This window comes from Agelaius tricolor, unplaced genomic scaffold (assembly GCF_023055355.1).
Source record: "Agelaius tricolor isolate 1412-34295 unplaced genomic scaffold, bAgeTri1.0.p SCAF_8, whole genome shotgun sequence".
NCBI classification, from domain to species: Eukaryota; Metazoa; Chordata; class Aves; order Passeriformes; family Icteridae; genus Agelaius; species Agelaius tricolor.
Window position 1 is genome coordinate 8,023,523 of NW_027269268.1, and position 17,429 is coordinate 8,040,951.

The window sequence follows — 17,429 nt, forward strand, 5'->3', positions numbered from 1 at the left end:
AATGTAAGGGAGAGAGGGCTAAAACTCCACTTGCCCCTCCCAAGCAGGGCCAGGGAAGCTGAAACCAGTCCACCTTCTGTCCCCACCTCCTCGCAGACCTGTACACCAGAAAGAATGGTGTAAGAAAATCCTCCTGTCCACTCTTAAGTGGTTCATTTCTCCACAAAGGGTAATGAGCTAAGAATGCACATTTTGGTAACAAAAAAAACCTGCCTGCTGTCCCTGCTGCCATTTTCATTGGCTAGTCCTGTAATAAGAGTGACAGTATCTACCACAGTCACGGGTACACCATTTATGGCAGAAAATGGCACAACAGAAACTGAAGAACAATATATAAAAAGAAGTAGTAATATAATAAATATATAGTAATATATATAGTAATATAGTAAAAAGAAGTATTTGTCATGGCCATCACCCAGTAGTAAGTATCTGTATGTGAATTACTGCCAAATCCAGGTACAAGCTCAAGTACACATAAGAGCTCCTGAGAAGATGAGAAGTGTCATTTTAAGACTGTTAAAAGTGCAATTATTATTGCATTCTTACTGAGCCTTAGAAAATTGTCAAGAACCCCCCTCACCTTTCTCAGGCTTTTCTCATCGCGAACTTGAATCTGAGTCCTATTTTTCATTTAACCTCATCATTTCAGATATATTCTATTATCCTCAAAGTGAACCCACACTACATTATTTATCACATTAGTTTACAACATGCTCTCAAAATCGAGCAGTGTTGGCACCAATAGGAACCCAAGAGCATGAAAAAGTGACACACTTAACAGCAGCACCCCTGTGCAGGCAGAACTCGACTTCAATCAGAGCAGTGCTGAGGGGAACCTCACCATGTCCCTGTGCCACAGTTTATATGGAGGACTAAGCCACAATTTATCCTTTGAATTACTCAACTCTGAAGAAAACAAAGTGAAAGGAAAAGAAGAAAACAGATGTTGTCACCACAGCTGATTGACAAAGGAACGTCCAGACACATCTGGATATCATGAAAGCTAAATATTTTTAACATGACTTCCAGTTCTTCTCTCTGGCAAATACGCATTAGATGTCCTAAAATCTAATCCCAAATTATTTGGATTAGTTTAGAAATACACACCAAAAAAACACAACCAACAGGGGAAAAAAAGAAGGAAGGGGAGAAATTTTCTGCTGGAAGAAAAATCCCACGATAAGCAGCACAGTACACAATTGAATTTTAAAAAAATCAGAAACAGTTGTAAGATTTCAACACAGCCTTCCAGAACAAAGCTGGTTTTATCATCTTTATTATGGTCCACTGGATAATTTTACTTTATTTTTCCTGTAAGGAAGGAAGGATGGACATAAGTAGCTCTCACAGCACCATGACATTTCCTGAGAGACTGCCAAGGAAACTGGGGTTTCCCAGAAGATATCCCAAGTCTGGGACCCGGGGGCATCCTGGCATAATTCACCTCATGGTCCAGATTTCCAGAAGAACCTACCATTCAAGCAGCCCATTCAAGTTCCCATTTGCAAAGCAAAACCGTAACAAGCTGTACTAGCATCCTTGAAGAAAAAAAATAAAGAAGTTTCAGATAGTGATAATTTGGAAGTGATGGAACAATTTGCAAAACTCAGATTTTGTCAAAACTAACATGAATTTTCCTTTCCTACCCCAAGGCAGTGAGGTGATCACTCTCGGACAGACAGCTTGCCTTTAAGATTTATAACACAATCTGATCCTCAGGAGAACTGCAAAAATCATATTTGAAGGACAGAATAAACAGAGAAGACACTGCAACTCTGACCTATTTCTTGCAAAATTCACATTTGAAAAATACTATTTACCTTCTCTGATAAAAATAGCCTGGAAGGAATACAGAAAAAATATAAATATTTTCTTCCACTAAGTTCCCTAATAGTGGAATATATAACAAGCTATTTGCAGACTTGCTTTCCAATTCAATAAGAAAAATAATACGCCATATCAATACATCAACATCTTGTTTATCAAGTTCCATTTTTCACCACTGGAAACAACAAAGCTGGCTTGGCAGGCATTCAGGGGAATGGAGATGAGCATTTGGTTGGACTGACACCCTGACAGCCAAGAACACAAAACATTCCACAAATGTTGGAAGGGTGAAAACAGCAAGGAGCAAAAACAACTTTAGACGGGGGGGTGACACACATCAGCTCACTAGGGCACACACATCAGTGGCTCAAGAAATACATCAGTAGTATCACTGGCAGCAACAGAAACCAAAGTTTCCTTCCCACAACAAGCCTGAGTGAGCAGAGAGCCCCTTGCTCAGAGAACAAAAACAAGCACCACCTTTCTGCTGCACAGCAAAAGCCTCCAAGAGTTCAAGTGAGGACTACTCCTCTGAAATCAACTAATTTCTTCAGAGCCAGAAATTCAGGTACACCATTCAACACAAATGGAGCTCGCCCATGCTCTACAACTGCATCCAAATTTGTACTATAAAAAGGTGCCCTGAATAGCACTCAAAATATTTTTTTCATCCAGATGACAATTCCATAAATCCAAAGCTGACAGTAATAATTCTACAAACTGTCTCAGTAATTAATTCCACTCTATGGAAAGAAATCATCCCATTTTTGTACTGTTTTGTATTATGACATCACCTACTCTGCACAGGTCAAACTAAAAAACCAAGCATACGAACACACTTGTGGATTGTAATAGACAAAACAGCAGTAATGATAAGCATTTTTACCTGTGAACAATTAAAATAATTTGTATTCCATGAACTGCATGACTTCATTTGCAGGAAGTTTTCCTCTTTCAGTCTGCAGACTGTCACAAACAAGTGGAATTATCATAAAACTGTGTTGCACATTTTCCTACTCACTACTGACTCCATACTAAGATTATTTTACTCTGCTCACATGATTCTTCTTTTCTGTGTTGCCTTTTTTTCTCAGCAATACTTTTTCTGCCTCTTCACTTGGTCTCAGATATTGAACGCAATATAAATGGAAGCTTTCTTTAGGGAAAAATAATCTGAGCTATCAAAAGCCCAGAGCAAATGGATCAGATGCATGAACCAGATGCCTCATGCAAAGAGAACACCAAGGCAGTGTCAGCAACACTTTAGATAACAACATCAATATTTAGTCCAATGGTGACAGCTTTTTTTTTTTGAAAGAAAGATGTGCCAATATATAATGGTAAAATAGCATGGATCATGGAGCTGCTGCCACCAACCTCTACAGCACATCAACATGCTGAACAACAGTCAAAAAAGTCCAAAAATGTGTTGGAGACACAAAAAAACCCACACCCAACTGTTCCCAGTTTTCTGCACAGCAACTGGGTTCTCTAAGGTCTCTGGCAATTTTTAAGAACCTGTCTGAAAACAAATGTGGCAAAACTGCAAAACATCCTGCTACAGAGAGAGAACAGGGGGTGCTCAGTGGAAAAGGCCCACAATTTCACCATACAGGAAAACATATCCTAAACCTGCTAATGAAATTCTCAGAGCCCTCTCCTGTGTTAAACCTGTGCCCAGTACATCACCTGACTGAACACACACAGTGATGAAACATGATTTCTTCTGGTCCATTATACATGGAATCTGCAATTCCACCCAGTTCTCAGGTACTTACAGACGAAAAGGCTCTTGGAAGTTTGTCCTCTGCCATCTGCAGAAGACTTTTTTTCATTTGCCAGCCCTTCACACCCACAAACAGGCCAGTCAAGAATGATAAAAATCTGCCCCTATTATAGTATATTGTATTTAGCCATCACACCAGCTTACAAGAGTCTTTTGTACTTTGACAGCAACTAAAACTTTCCTGATACACAGTTTGTCCATTTTAGCTGCAAAAAACCCACCACAAAATTGGCACAACTCTGCAAATAAGTCCAAATTATCCTGAAGATCTTATTAGTAATTGAGAAGTGCGTGAACCATTCATAATGTACTTGATAATTTCTTTAATGCTTAAGTCTATTTATATGGCTTTTAAAACTTTGCACCATATCCTAACTGATAACAGGAAAGTATGGATGGTTAATTGAAACAATGAGGGACCCATTTTCATCATTGCTCAAAAAAAAGCAGCAGTTTCAAGCTCACCATAACATTTAAGAAAAATTCTCAAGGCACTAAAAGACTTAAGATCATTTGTAATAACTTTATTTAACTTTCCATTCCTCCATCCAACATGCTCAAATTAATGAAGCATTTCTGTAAAATACCACCCTGACCCATGCCATGTTTTCCCAAGTTCCACAGCAAGACAAAATACAGTATTTTGCTTGGTTGTGCTTGCTCTTTGTGATCAATAACATTACATTACAGTGTCTGCTGACTGTAGAGAATTCATTTTCTTTCAAGGGAACGCTTGTAAACTGTCCACATTTAGTATTTCCTCTTCACAAATGCTTTAAAAAAGTCTAACAGCAGTGTGGAGTCACACATTCACACTATTAAATGACATTGAGCATGACAATTAAGAAGCAGCAAATGCAGTACGTGCCAGCTTGAGTAAGGTGAAATCAAGTGCCACAAAAGCTGGGAAAGACATGGAGCTACTGATTTTCTAGTACCAAGGAGATTCCTGCCCACCTTCAGCTCTGAAAATGACATAGTTCATAATTCCATTTAAATTTTTCATCTGTATGGACAAACCAGAACAACAATTTTTAAAACAGTTCAACAATTACACTTTTTGAGGAGGCAACTCAAAGCGTCTTATTTTTCCTGTAATAAGTTTTCAAGATTCCACAATTCATTTTCAGCTGTTTTGTAAAACCCTATTCTTACACAATTTTGCAGACAACCACGTTCACTTATCTCTCTGCAAATCAAGATAATTTCACAAGATTTTCTCAGAGTAAACTAGTAGTGCCTATGGCAGACCAATGGGTGACAAAAGATAAATTGGTAGAAAAACATTACAACTAGAAAATTAAGCACTTTTAGACAGCACATAAGAAAATATTTAATGCTAAAAATATAATGATATGGCAACAAGAATCAATCACAAACATCTGAAAGTCATTTGTTAGCTGATGAAACTCTGCCAAGTCACACAAAAAAGTTGTAATTTACTCACAAAGCCAAACTTTAGCCTAGATGCAACTAACAGGAACGGGCAACAACAGATCTAGGACTATCTTTAGAAAATCTCTAAGCCAAAGTAGCTCTGATGCATCTACAAATACACAAAACATGCAACAAAAATCCCTGCCACCTTGTCCATGGGCTTCTTATCTGAACAAGAACACTTTATCAAGGTTATTCAATCCTGTCCTGTGTAAATGTTTAAAACCTCCTTGCCCATTCCCCACCTCAAAGGAGACTACTTCAGTATTATTCCTCCATCTCCAGTGTACCTACTATGAGAAATTTTTCCATCCCTTATTCACTGATTCACAAAATTCAGGTTTATTATGAAAAATGAACAACCATTCTAACACTGCAAAGGAACCCAAAGGTCTTAATGAGAGATGCTACTTAATAGTAAAGCTTTTTTTTTATTATTCCAAAGGTAATTGAAACCAATTAAACTGACAGTTTTATTAACATATATATGCTACGTCATACTGTACATTAAACAGTGCCAGCAAAAAAATGGCACTCAGACCACTCCAAGTCATCAGCAATTTTACCCTGTGCTCTTTTGTCCCAGGATGGAAAATATCTTTATCTTAGAATTATTAGAATTCTGTAACCTTTTCATACCAAATTGGTCAATACTAACAGATTTTCACAAAAGCTTTCAGCTAACCACCCATTTGTTCTGTAGAGATGGAACACAATCTGTAGAGGTGTTTCAGTACTACCATCACCAAAAATATGACAAGTTAGAGCTTAAAAACGTTCTCCAAAGAGCTCTGTCAAATTATAAAGGGGGAAGAATTACAGGATCGTGTCCCGATTTCCACACTACTTTACTTTTTCCTACCTTATTAGCCTAAAAAAAAAAAATCTGCAAATGACAGACTAGCCAAAAAAACATTTTCTTTTTGTTCCAATTTCATTGAGTGTCAGAACAAACTATTTGCTCTTATCAGTTTCCAAGCAATCTGTCTAGGCATCCAAGTTTATCAACAAGAACCATTCAAGCCTCCCTGCTTTTAAACATACCCAAACTGAAAAGCTTGTTTAACTGGCCTATTAGGCTCTGTGATTGATTTCTTGACATTTCCAATAAATCATCTTTCTGGTTTTGTGATAAGACTTCAATCCTTCATTGCTTGCAATCTATATATCAGATGCCAAAAAAGCTAAAATCTACTTCTTCTGGACCTCCAACAGCACATACAGCTTGCTTCTGAGTTCAAGTTCTCATCCTATTTTTTAAGCACAGATACTAACTTCATATTAATTTACGGAGGACTTTCCTACCAGCGCCACACTAAATATTTTCCAAGTAGGCATCCAAGATTGCTGTACTGTCATGCCATGGAAAATACTCAAGATATACTGTCTGAAACTGTCAGCAACCTCCCCATGCAAATCTGCTATTTGATTTTCGAGTTTCTAGGAAACTCCCTAATACGTAACAAAGCTCAGTGACACAGTAAAAAGTGTTCCATGAGAGAAAGATGCAGATTTAACAAGATGCATCACGTGAATTTTCTGAGTACAAGATTGCTTTGCATAAAATACCTGCAAACCATCTCTCACCATGGACCTCTGATCCTCAGCTAGAGGAGAATGAGCCATATGAGTCAGCACAGAATGTGACACTGCACACACATTACTGATTCTCTTTTTCAGGTACATGACACGGGGGAAACTTGAGACACACACAGGCCAACACGAGGCACCTCCACGACTCAGAAGAAAAATTCTAAACTTTTTCTCCAACAAGTACAAAAAGAATAGCAATGTTCTGGCAGCTCAAAACCAAACCACTAATTGAATACACTGTTATCACAGCTACCATATTTTCCCCCCCCCAAGAGTCATCTTGTATGGAAAGCTGTTGGATATTTTATGGTATTAGAAAATTCAGTATGAATTAACTTATGTTCATAACTGAGTAGTATCACAGGTCTCAGTCGCTGAGTTTTGGCTGATTTCTGTACAATCCCTCCAGCCTAAGACACTCAGCTTCAAGGCACAGGAGGGTATTCAGCTCCTTCATGGACCATCATAGTGCCCCAATGGTGAGCTCAGTTACCAGAGCTAACTTTTCCTCAGAAGTCTAAGCTCATGGGACACCAGAGGCTTGACCCAGGTGTGCATTTGAGCAGCATAACCTCCTACAAAATATCTCTTCTGAGCTATGAATCCTTCCTTGCCCCTCCAAAAACACTGTAGGCTTGGTGCACTGCCCAGCAACACAGACCTGCCTGCGCCAGACTAGAAATTATTTCCTTTCCTGGGTATTTCCACCAGGTAATGCACAATATTTTTTCATTACTAACTGGACACCTAAATAATGTACAAAATACTGTGGAGTCATATGTGGACTAACAATATCTGTTATGTTGTTTTGGCTAATCTGCCATTTTTTCTAGCAGTCCCTACAAAAGTAAGAAATGGTAAAACTCACGTTTCAGAGCCTTCCTGTGGGTGCTGGGAGATGAACATCTCCAAAGCAGTGTGCCAGAAGTGACACCATCAAACATGATACTAACACCTGAAGGGAGTCAGAGAGAATTCAGGATTTTATTTCCAATGCTGGCAGAGGATCATGCCTATGCCCAACTCGCCCTGTGCACGTTCCCAGTTGCCAAGGAAAGGAGTCAGAGCTACATGCATTGCACAGCAGTGCTGCACAGAGGCTTAATCTCGTTACGTGATAAACAGTCCTGTCACTGAATGTGCCACGTGCTGCATGCCCAACTGGCTGCTTCAGTCCTTTCCTGGTGTCAGCTGAGTGCACTGGGAGCTCTGTGACAGCAAGAGGCGGGAATTCAGCTCCTGGGAATTCAGCACATACCGAACAGGAGAACAGCCGAACGCAAGAGACTTGAAGAGGGTGCATGAGAAACCCCCAAGCTCCCCAGCTCACAGCATCATCATCATCATCATCACAGCTGTCCCTGCCCACAAGTGTCCCTGTCCCCTCACATCTGGCAGAAGGCAGCACTTCAAGGGACCAACTACTCCCATACAAAGAGTCACTGACCACTGCAGAGGGCAGAGCCAACAACCCTTTCCCAATGTGGTAAATCCTACCAGTAATACCAGCTGACCAACTCGGGAGCTGAATCACCATGGCAAGGAGCCATAATTGTAACCTCAGTGCTAAAACCTAGGAAATTCTTCAAAAGCAGTGGAGCTGTTAAGAAAGAAAGAAGTGAAGTCACTATCCCTGAAAGCGTTCAAGTAGTGACTGGATGTGGCACTTAGTGCTGTGGTTTAGTCAGCACAGTGGATGGTGTTCAAAAATTGGACTCAATTATACTGGAGGTCTGTTCCAACCTAAATAGCTCTATGTTTCTGTTAAATTAATTAATAGTTGACTCATTGCAGGACAGAATCATGACAGTAAAAATAATAAGGGTCCTACATTGATGTCAATTTTATTTTTATCCTGGCACATCGTACAATACTTGTAAAATATTCCCATGGTTCAGAACTAGACTTATTTTTCCCTGCTGTCCACATATGGCAAACAGGCAGGACAGGAAAGGATCTCCCTACTCACTAAGCCCAACTTCTAAAACCCCATGGAAGCCAGCAACATAGTTACTCTCTGACAGAAAAAAAAAATGATCAAAACAGCTATTTTAATACTTCCCCTCAGCCACAATGCAGCAGTCACAAGGCTTCTCAGGAACTCCTTACCCTGTTAGAATTTTTTTCTTTCATTGCAGCACACTCATAGAAAGGCTACACCAATTTACTCCATATGAGCCCAAAATAGTTCAGTTCTGTCCCTGATGTTTACACACCTGACATTTTTATGTGTAGAGGCTACAGCTGCTTTCTCATTTTCACAGAATACACAAAGCCAGGTCTGAGTTTCCCTGAAGAAAGATGACTCGAGCATGGCTGGTGAAGTCTAGGCAGCAGCCATCACACACATACCAGGTTATGTGGAAAACTAAACAGCCCAAAAGCAACAGGTCTCATACACTTACAGACAGATATTTATTGTTTTGTGTAGGTTTTCATTACTCAAAAACACTACTTACAACGTGTGCCTTCTCAGAGCTTCTTCCTGCTTACTCAGTTGTGAACCCCGAAAGAAAAACCCAACCTAAGAAAGCTGCTGGCATCAAGACATAGATTTCTATTTATAAAAATATGCATTTTCCTAAATATCATTTATGAAACATTTCTGGGGGAATGTGGTTAACTGATTCTAATTTGAGCCCTGTATTCTCCTATGAGGAGAAGGTGAAACCTCTTCATGTTGGTGAAACCGCATCATGCACCAAATGTTAATAATGTTTTACATTTCAATTAATTTATTGACTTCTAAAGAATTTTTACTTGAGCTGTACTTAAAATAGCACCTTCAAGACTTCTCACTGTTGTACATCAGAACTGTATTTGCTTTTTTCAAAACAGCTGAACAAATGCATCTTACATACAAACAGAGTTGGTCCTCAATCTTGCAATCAGTTATTGACTGGGGGGGTGGGGGGTGTTTGCTATGATGTTTTAATTCCAAAATTTCACTTCTAGCCACAGGGCAGAGCTCTGTCAGAACACGTTTTCTGACCAGTATGTTTCCTATTCACTTCTGAAATGAGCAAAATAGACATCGAAGCTGGGTCCATTTGGGTTCCAGCAATGCTAATAAGATCCCAAATTACCCCAAGCAGATTCTTACTCTCAAAGTCTATTTGCAAAGCTCCTATTTTAGGACACTTCCATTCAGCTCTGCAGAGCCTAAGCAGGCTTTGGACTTGGCAAACAAACTAAGAATTCACAGTCATTTTGAAAGAACGTAAATTACTATGTCCCAACTAAAAGGTATTGCATTTTCTCTCTCTTTCTCCAGGCAGGCCCTTTAACATTTCTGCCTCAGTTTGCTTACTTCTTAGAGAAATTAAAAAAAGAAAAAAAAAGCCAAGAAAGAAGAAACATCTGTGGGAACAGCTGCACAAATATTGCAACTGCCAGAGGAATTATTTCTTTCTAGCATCCAGGATTTCTGGGTTTGTGTGTTGCAATACTTAGTAGTGGATAATCACAGTGACTATCCATGCATGTGACACACAATTTTGATCTCAATCACGGATAAGAGGCAAGAGCTCAACACCAGCCCACCACAGACATACAAACATACAGAGAAAAACAACCAGAAACCCACACTCTTGAAAGAATTGTCTAGAGGGTTCACAACAAAAAAGCTTATACAGCAAGTAGGCTGCTTGCTCCAGCTTCTGGACAAGCAAAATTCCATGGTAGCTAGTTTATAATTATAAGCAAAGGTACAGCACAGCTTTTCCCTTCATCATTATCTCACCTTTAACAACAACACTAGGACCCCAAATTACTCAGAACACTTTCCAAGACAACACTCTGAAATAAGGCAATGATGTCACTAAATAAACAAGATCTCAGAAGTCTGTCTTCATCTCCTAGATACATGTCTGTGTTCACATACTTGTCTTTGAACTGCAGCAATCTGTTTTGCTCCAACAGAAAGGATTAAAAATTAGTTTTATCATGTTCTGTGCTATTTATTGATAACTGCACAATTCTTATTTCTCAGTCCATGCCCAAGTAGGTAAGGCAAATATGATTAAAACTCCATTACACTAATAATCAACTAAATTAAAGTCACTAGTTCTAAATACAGACAGCAACAAGATATTGAAGCTAGTGTACAATGCACAGTTTGTTTAGGGATTACTGAAACTTTTTTCCCCCTCCAAAATACTGAAAAAATAATCAGCCAATATTGCCCTGGAGGGAAGTCACCTCATCCAGCTGATCCACAGAGCAGGATTTGAAGAATGAGAAGCAAAGTTAATTGCCTGCAGCCTCTGCATCATTTTTCTTTCTCAAGAAACTCAAGAGGGGCCTTAAGCATACTTTAAGTCATCCTTGACTGTAGCACTCTCCCATTTGCTAAACAGTCATTTAGCACACTGGGATTGCTGCAGCATGGCAGGACTTGAGCTTCCTCATCTTCCACTTCTACACAGTCAGCTGTCAAGCTGGGTACACAGAAAAAGCCTTATTTGACCAGGATCCAGCAAGCTTCAGGGGGTCTCTGCTCCACTTGAATTGATATGATCCATTGTTATTCCTTTTCTAAATACTCATCCTGTAAGACCATGCCTACACATTCCTGCAGCACTGCCTGGAAACAAAATGGTGATGAATCTTTCTGCTTTTGATTTTTAAAGATCACAACTTGCTTTGCACCAGCAGCTCTTATCCTTCCTCATATCCACACATTCCTAGCTGAAGAAGGCAGCCCTTCATGATCTGCTGAGGTCATTCAGCTCCTTTGCATCAAGCCACAAACAGAATATCAGATCTCTTTTCGCCCCATATAAGTAATACTAAAATGACAGAGGGTCAGAACTGAACAAATGGATGGCTACAATGGGACAGAAAGAGTCCATCCAGCCCAGCATCCCATCTCCAACTGTGACTCAAGTAAAACCTCAGGGAAACAGGATAGCTAAGACAACCAAGCAGCAATACTTTGGGCTAGCTACCCCTTAAAACTGGGTTTTCCTTTTACTAACCTCTACACTGCAAGTACTTATTAATTACACCTTACTTACACCTTGTGCACAGTATTACTTCCTTTCATTTGTTTTGAGCCTGCCACCATCACTCCTGGACACACCCTGGGACTTCTCTACTGAAAAATAAGGGAAGAAGTAGTCTCTGTTTACCCTTTTCTCACCACTTGTTAGTGACATTTTCTCAGTCATCTCATCTTCAGGCTAAAAAGTTTCTTCCTGCTGCACTGTTTTTTGCACAGAAGCTGCAGTCCCCTTGACCATTCTTTTCATTCTTTTCAAGACCTTTTCCAGCTCCAGCTGTCAATTACTAGAATCTTCCTCCCCTGATGTCACCTCTATCCTCCTTCCCATTTTTCTTCTCACAGCACAGCATGTGGTAGCTGGGGGAGGTCAAACATACAGCTACAGAGAGGCAGCTTATGGAAAATCCAGGATGCTGTTGCCAGAGCTGAGGTCGAGTCAACCAAGCAAGGATTAACTGGAAGGCCACTTTCTCTGCCTGCTGCAGGAGCACCCTGCCTGCACCTGGGAGGCAGTAAGATCCCTCTAGATATCACTAACTGGGAGAACCAAACATGCCTTTATTTTTGATTAGTGTGGTCTGGGCCAAAATGTGTTGGCTATTTCCTTATTTTGAGCTATTTCCCTGTTTTGCAAGGAGGCAAATTGCTGGGTTTTACTAATGCTTCATGATTGTTCAATTTGACAGGCCAAGAATACCAGTCCATTTGAAAGTTAAGTTCTGTTTTCTTTGTTAACAAATTGCTGTTCTAAAAGCAAAGGTAAATGTGGGAAAAGAAGCATGGGAACACACCAACTACTTCTTGGAAGTAACACACATGAAAAATGTCTTTGCTAAAAAGCTACTAATCATAATTGCCATTACACAAAACTCAGCATAGGAAAATGAAAGGTATTTCATGACTAGAAACTATACACTTTGCCAAGGAATTCAACACGTGCTGAGGTTTGTCTCATTGAGCAATGGAGCATGAGAGCCCCCCCAAACTAACAAGTACAACAGTAAACAATAGAAGTTTGTTAAAGTTAAAAGCAATGAGCTTGTGTGTTCCTGCAAGACCCTTGGCTTGATGGTGCATGACACTTTCATTAGAAAAGCCCAACGAAACTAGAGCTGAGCCAAGCAGACAAAATTAATTCAAACATTTAACAGATAAGTCAAAGACCATGACCGTAAACAAAAAAAAAGCACCACGCCGCAGGTGGCTTCGAGTCTCCAAGCAATTATCTTATTTTGCAGTGTAACCAACGACTCAGAGAAAAATGAAGAAAAAAAAAGACTGCAAAGTTGTGCAGGTGAAAAATACCAAAGAAGCTGTTATTTACAAAGAGGAAAGGCCACTGACAGCCAGCCGTCTGTCTGTCTGTGCACCAGTCTGTGTCTCCTTGTTCAGCAGGTGCTCAAGTTGGGAAGAACTGACAGCAGCCAAGAGCATCTTCTCTGGAAACCATTTCAAAAAATGTTAGAATAGAGAAAGGGAGAAGAAAGTCAAGAAATTAAGAAACCGTATTTTCCACTTTTAAAAAAAGAAGGTAAATAATAAAATAGTAACTCTAGAGAAAACAGAAATTTGGACAGAGAAGGCTAGTAAATGTACAAAGAGCTAATAAGAACCAGAGCTAACAAAGCTGGTGGTCAAAAACACACAGAAAAGATGACTGATGATAATTACACCAAATTAATATATTGCAGTCTATCAAAAGACAGTTGGCAAAACAGGGTATTCTTCATAACTAAATATGATCTAGTTTATAATGGAAGCTAATCAAGGCCTATTACGGTTTATTCTGGATCCATAATCAATTAAATACAAAATCAATTTACAGCTTCACTCCAGTGCTTACCATACCCACTTTCATCACCCAAATGTAACTAACAAAACAGTGAAGCAGAAGGAAAGAGTCAGGAAACATACAAGAAGCTGCTATGCTGCTTAAACTGAAGTACATCCATCTTTGACATGCCTGGTATTTTCATGTATTTTTGATTGCTTTCAATTAAAAAAACAACTTAATTAAGATTTTTCTAAATAAATGCAGACGACAACTATAAAAAACAATGCTAACCTGAAATCCTTCCTTTAGCATAGTAATAGAAACCAACACACTAAATCCTACCACTCACACTTTCTACAGTCTTACATGAAGGAAGAGAATCTAAACTGGAAATTTGGCCCCTTTTGACTTTTTAAGTTTCTCCCAAGACTGGCAGCAGAGTAGCAAATGTCATTAAAAGCTCTGTTTCCTTATCATCCAACACCATCAGGCACTCACCTTACCTGGAGTCTTGGACATAAGAGAACACCAAGTTCCAGACTTGGAATTGCACCAGATACACTCCTGCCATGTTTCTCTTGGTTTACAACACCAAGAGAAGACAACCTTTGTTTTTCTCCCTGGCTGAAAGCTAACATACAGTCACCCTCAAAACAGTGTAAAACACAAATGCCACCCCATTATGATGAAGTATCACACCCTGTTCCAGATTATTTTAAAATAAAAATTGTATCAAGCATTTCCTCTGTCCAATATAGAGAAAGCCAGTTAATAGCTCCAGGAATGAAACACACTTCCAAAGGTCATCAGATCACAATAAGCACCCAAAACTCTACACAGAAGACAGTTAAAGTTAGCAGATGCAAATCACTCCAAACTACCCACCATGAATTTCAACTAGTTGGGTGCTTTTTTTTCCTTCCACCTGGCGTCCTTAAAAAAAACACCAAAATTTTGAATCAAGCAGCAAGACATGATTGTGTGCTACAGCTGCACATGGAGGTCACAGAGAGTTTTGATTCTGGCTGCTTCTGAAGAGATGACCTTACCAGAACTTCAAACTATTACCTGGTCCATTTCTTAAAGGGATCCTGATTTCTGTCTTTCTAAACTCCATCTTCAGAAAAATGAACCTAGTTACAGAACCACTAATAGAAGTGGATCTTTATGAACCAGTCTGCAAACCCAGGAGAGGCACATGTCAAAGGAACAACCACAGCCTCCCTCTCACCAGACCCTAGCAGCACATCGCCCTACAATGCAAAAGAAGTCATGCCTTCCACACAAAATCATGTTTTCAGTTGAATTTTCTACATAGCTTTATATTTTTTACTTCATTACCATGTTGTTTGCTGGGATTTTTTTTGTTTGATTTGGCATTTTTGGGATGGGCACCCCATTTATTCCAAACTAAATCTAGTCAGTTTCATCAAAGCCTGAAAAGTAAAGAACAGGAGAAGAAAAATGCAGCTGAGAGACAGGACAACAATGAAAGAAGAGGCAGTCTGATAACTTTAGACACCATGCACAAGGAAACAAGCTTTAAGCACGTTTATTTTTAACATTAAGTCACTCTATCACGCACTAGAAGATGCCTTTTGCAATAACAAAACCTGCCACAACATGAAAATTTCATGGGACTGGAAACAGGCACTTGACTCTCAATCCCTCTTTCTCTCTACCTCTGCCTGTCTTCTGTGACTATGAAATTCCACTTAAATGATTATTAGCTAGGACAAAATATTGTGCTCCTTGTACTGCTCAGTCCCACTCCCATAATTCTTACCTCAGAAGGAATCCTGAATGTACAGAAGTTACTGTCATCTCCTAGCTACAGAACTGCTGTGCAACAGAAGAACTTAACAGCATCTTAATACCTGCTGATCTAAGAATTACCATCACACTCTCTCAGCAACCATGCTACTGGACAAACAGAATTCAGCTTAACATTAGATAAATTCTGTGTTATGAAGTCACTGTGCTACACAGTAAATTTCTTATTTCTGCCTCTACAGGATAAAGGTACCTATCTTTAAAAAACCCACTGTTTACTTCCAGTCATCTGTTGCAGAATTTTTTCTAACATCCAACATGAAATATTTAATACCCTCCACCCTGTTGGAAGAAGAAAACTCCCAAACTGACAACATACATGCATATTACTGCAAAGGAAGATAGAGACAAATATCACCTTCAATTGCCTTCCCAGGGAAGGAAAAAGACAAGACAACTACTCCCTTATGTTAAAAAGAAATCCCCTCAGAGGCTCTAAAAATCCATGGAAGACTGTAGTCACTAAAGAGTTAGGCAAAGTCCTCATTTCAAAGTCTGTCCCAATGAGGACCTTATCTATCAAATCCTTCAACAAATACTTACGCAGGAGGAAGATTTTAACACAACCATCACAAACCCAAAACTGCAGAAAGCACAAAGGGGTTTGATTTATATTCAAGTCAACAAGTAGTCAGATGACCCACACTGTACCCCTGAAACCAACAAAACCGGATCCTGTTACGAGGCATTTAGCACTGCTAAGAAACAACAGCACAGAAGAACGCTGAAAGATGCCCCCACACACACACACACGGAGAGCAGACAAGAACAGCCGGCTCACACACGCTCAGCTGCTGCCACCGCTCCCCGGTCCGGCAGAGCCGGTTCCGTGCCGGTACCGGGGGTACTCACCCGGCGCTGCCCGCCCTCACGCAGGGCCGCCCCGCTGCCCCATACACGCGGCGCCGGCTCGGGGCACGCTCGGCACCGCCGGCAGCTGATTCCAGCCCGGCTGCGCTCACAAGTTTCTCCTCCTGCCCCCTCCCTCCGCCGCTCAGGCGACCTGTGCGCAGGCGGGGCTGCCGCCAGCACCACCAGCACCATCCCACGGGGGCTGCCGCGGTGCCCCGGGAGCCGCGGCGGGGGCAGCCCGCGGGGCGGGCGGGGCGGCGGCGTGTGAGGGTGATGGATAATGTGCGATGTGCTGTGCGCGCCGGCCGAGGGGCCGGGGCGGCCCTGCAGGGCCAGCCCCCGCGGTTCGGGTTTCACGGGCAGCTGGCAGCCCCGGGGCGCGCCGCTGGAGGAACGCGCCTGCCTTCACAGACGCTTTGGGAATGCCAGCGCCGGGACACCCGCCGGGAGCCGTCCGGGCTCCCCGCTGTCCCCCTAACCCTGCCACGCTCCAAGGGGACAGCCCGAGATCCTGCGCAGAGTTTTGCCGCCCCCTCTCCTTTCTCCTTTGTGCCTGTGGTGCAGCTTTAGTCGGCTGAACACAGTCCGAGCAGCCCCGACTCATCCACTTCCAACAGCACCTCTGCAACTTAGCGCGGCTTAGCTCTCTTTAAGAAGGACTCGGGATTTTACCCATCCGTGGGCCCAGCTCTGACTCAAGTGCACAGCAGAAATCTGGGAATCAGGATGGAAACTGCAGCCCTGGTTGGGTTTCGGGAGCTGCTGTCCGCTGCCTGGGTGGCAGCAGTGATGCCTGCTCCCGGGTGACTCACGGGGCTGCACTCTGCTTGTCTCCATACTGAGGGCAGTGAATGACATGGAACCCCCATCCTCCCTTGTGCCACACCACAGTCAGTATTGGTTTCGGTGGAAACAGCCTCTCTCGGAAAACCCTTGATGCTGTGTTTCCTGGTCTCTTCTTTCAGATCCCCATCACGAGATAAAAAGCAGTTTCTAATGCAATACCACCATGAGATCATAAGAAAAAAATTATTAATAATGATAGTTGAAGAGGGCACAACATCACATTTTGAAGCCTAAGCAGGGTTCAGCTGACTCTGCACACTAAGAACAAAATCTTGCACGTTTTCAGCTACACGTACCAGGCACATGACATTCCTCTAATGACTGGAGCTGGAAGATCTGTAGAAGCTAGAAAATTGTTTTCCATGAGAATCTCAGTATCTGATGAGTGCAGCTTGGACAAATGTAGACACATTCCCACTGACTTCCCTCCTATGACCCATTTCTCACAATTGTGTGTGTGCTGGTTCCAGCTCCAC

The 17,429-nt window shown here is 41.2% G+C and overlaps 1 protein-coding gene across 1 annotated transcript in view; it reads right to left on the reverse strand.

Annotated features, from left to right (window-relative positions):
- The window catches only part of ARHGAP24 (Rho GTPase activating protein 24), a 183,641-nt gene extending 167,071 nt beyond the window's left edge, over positions 1-16,570 (reverse strand). Inside the window, exon 1 of the mRNA XM_071431542.1 lies at positions 16,108-16,570. The gene's annotated coding sequence lies outside the window, so the exon portion shown is untranslated. The remainder of the gene's footprint in view (positions 1-16,107) is intronic.
- Between the last annotated feature and the right edge of the window lie 859 nt (positions 16,571-17,429).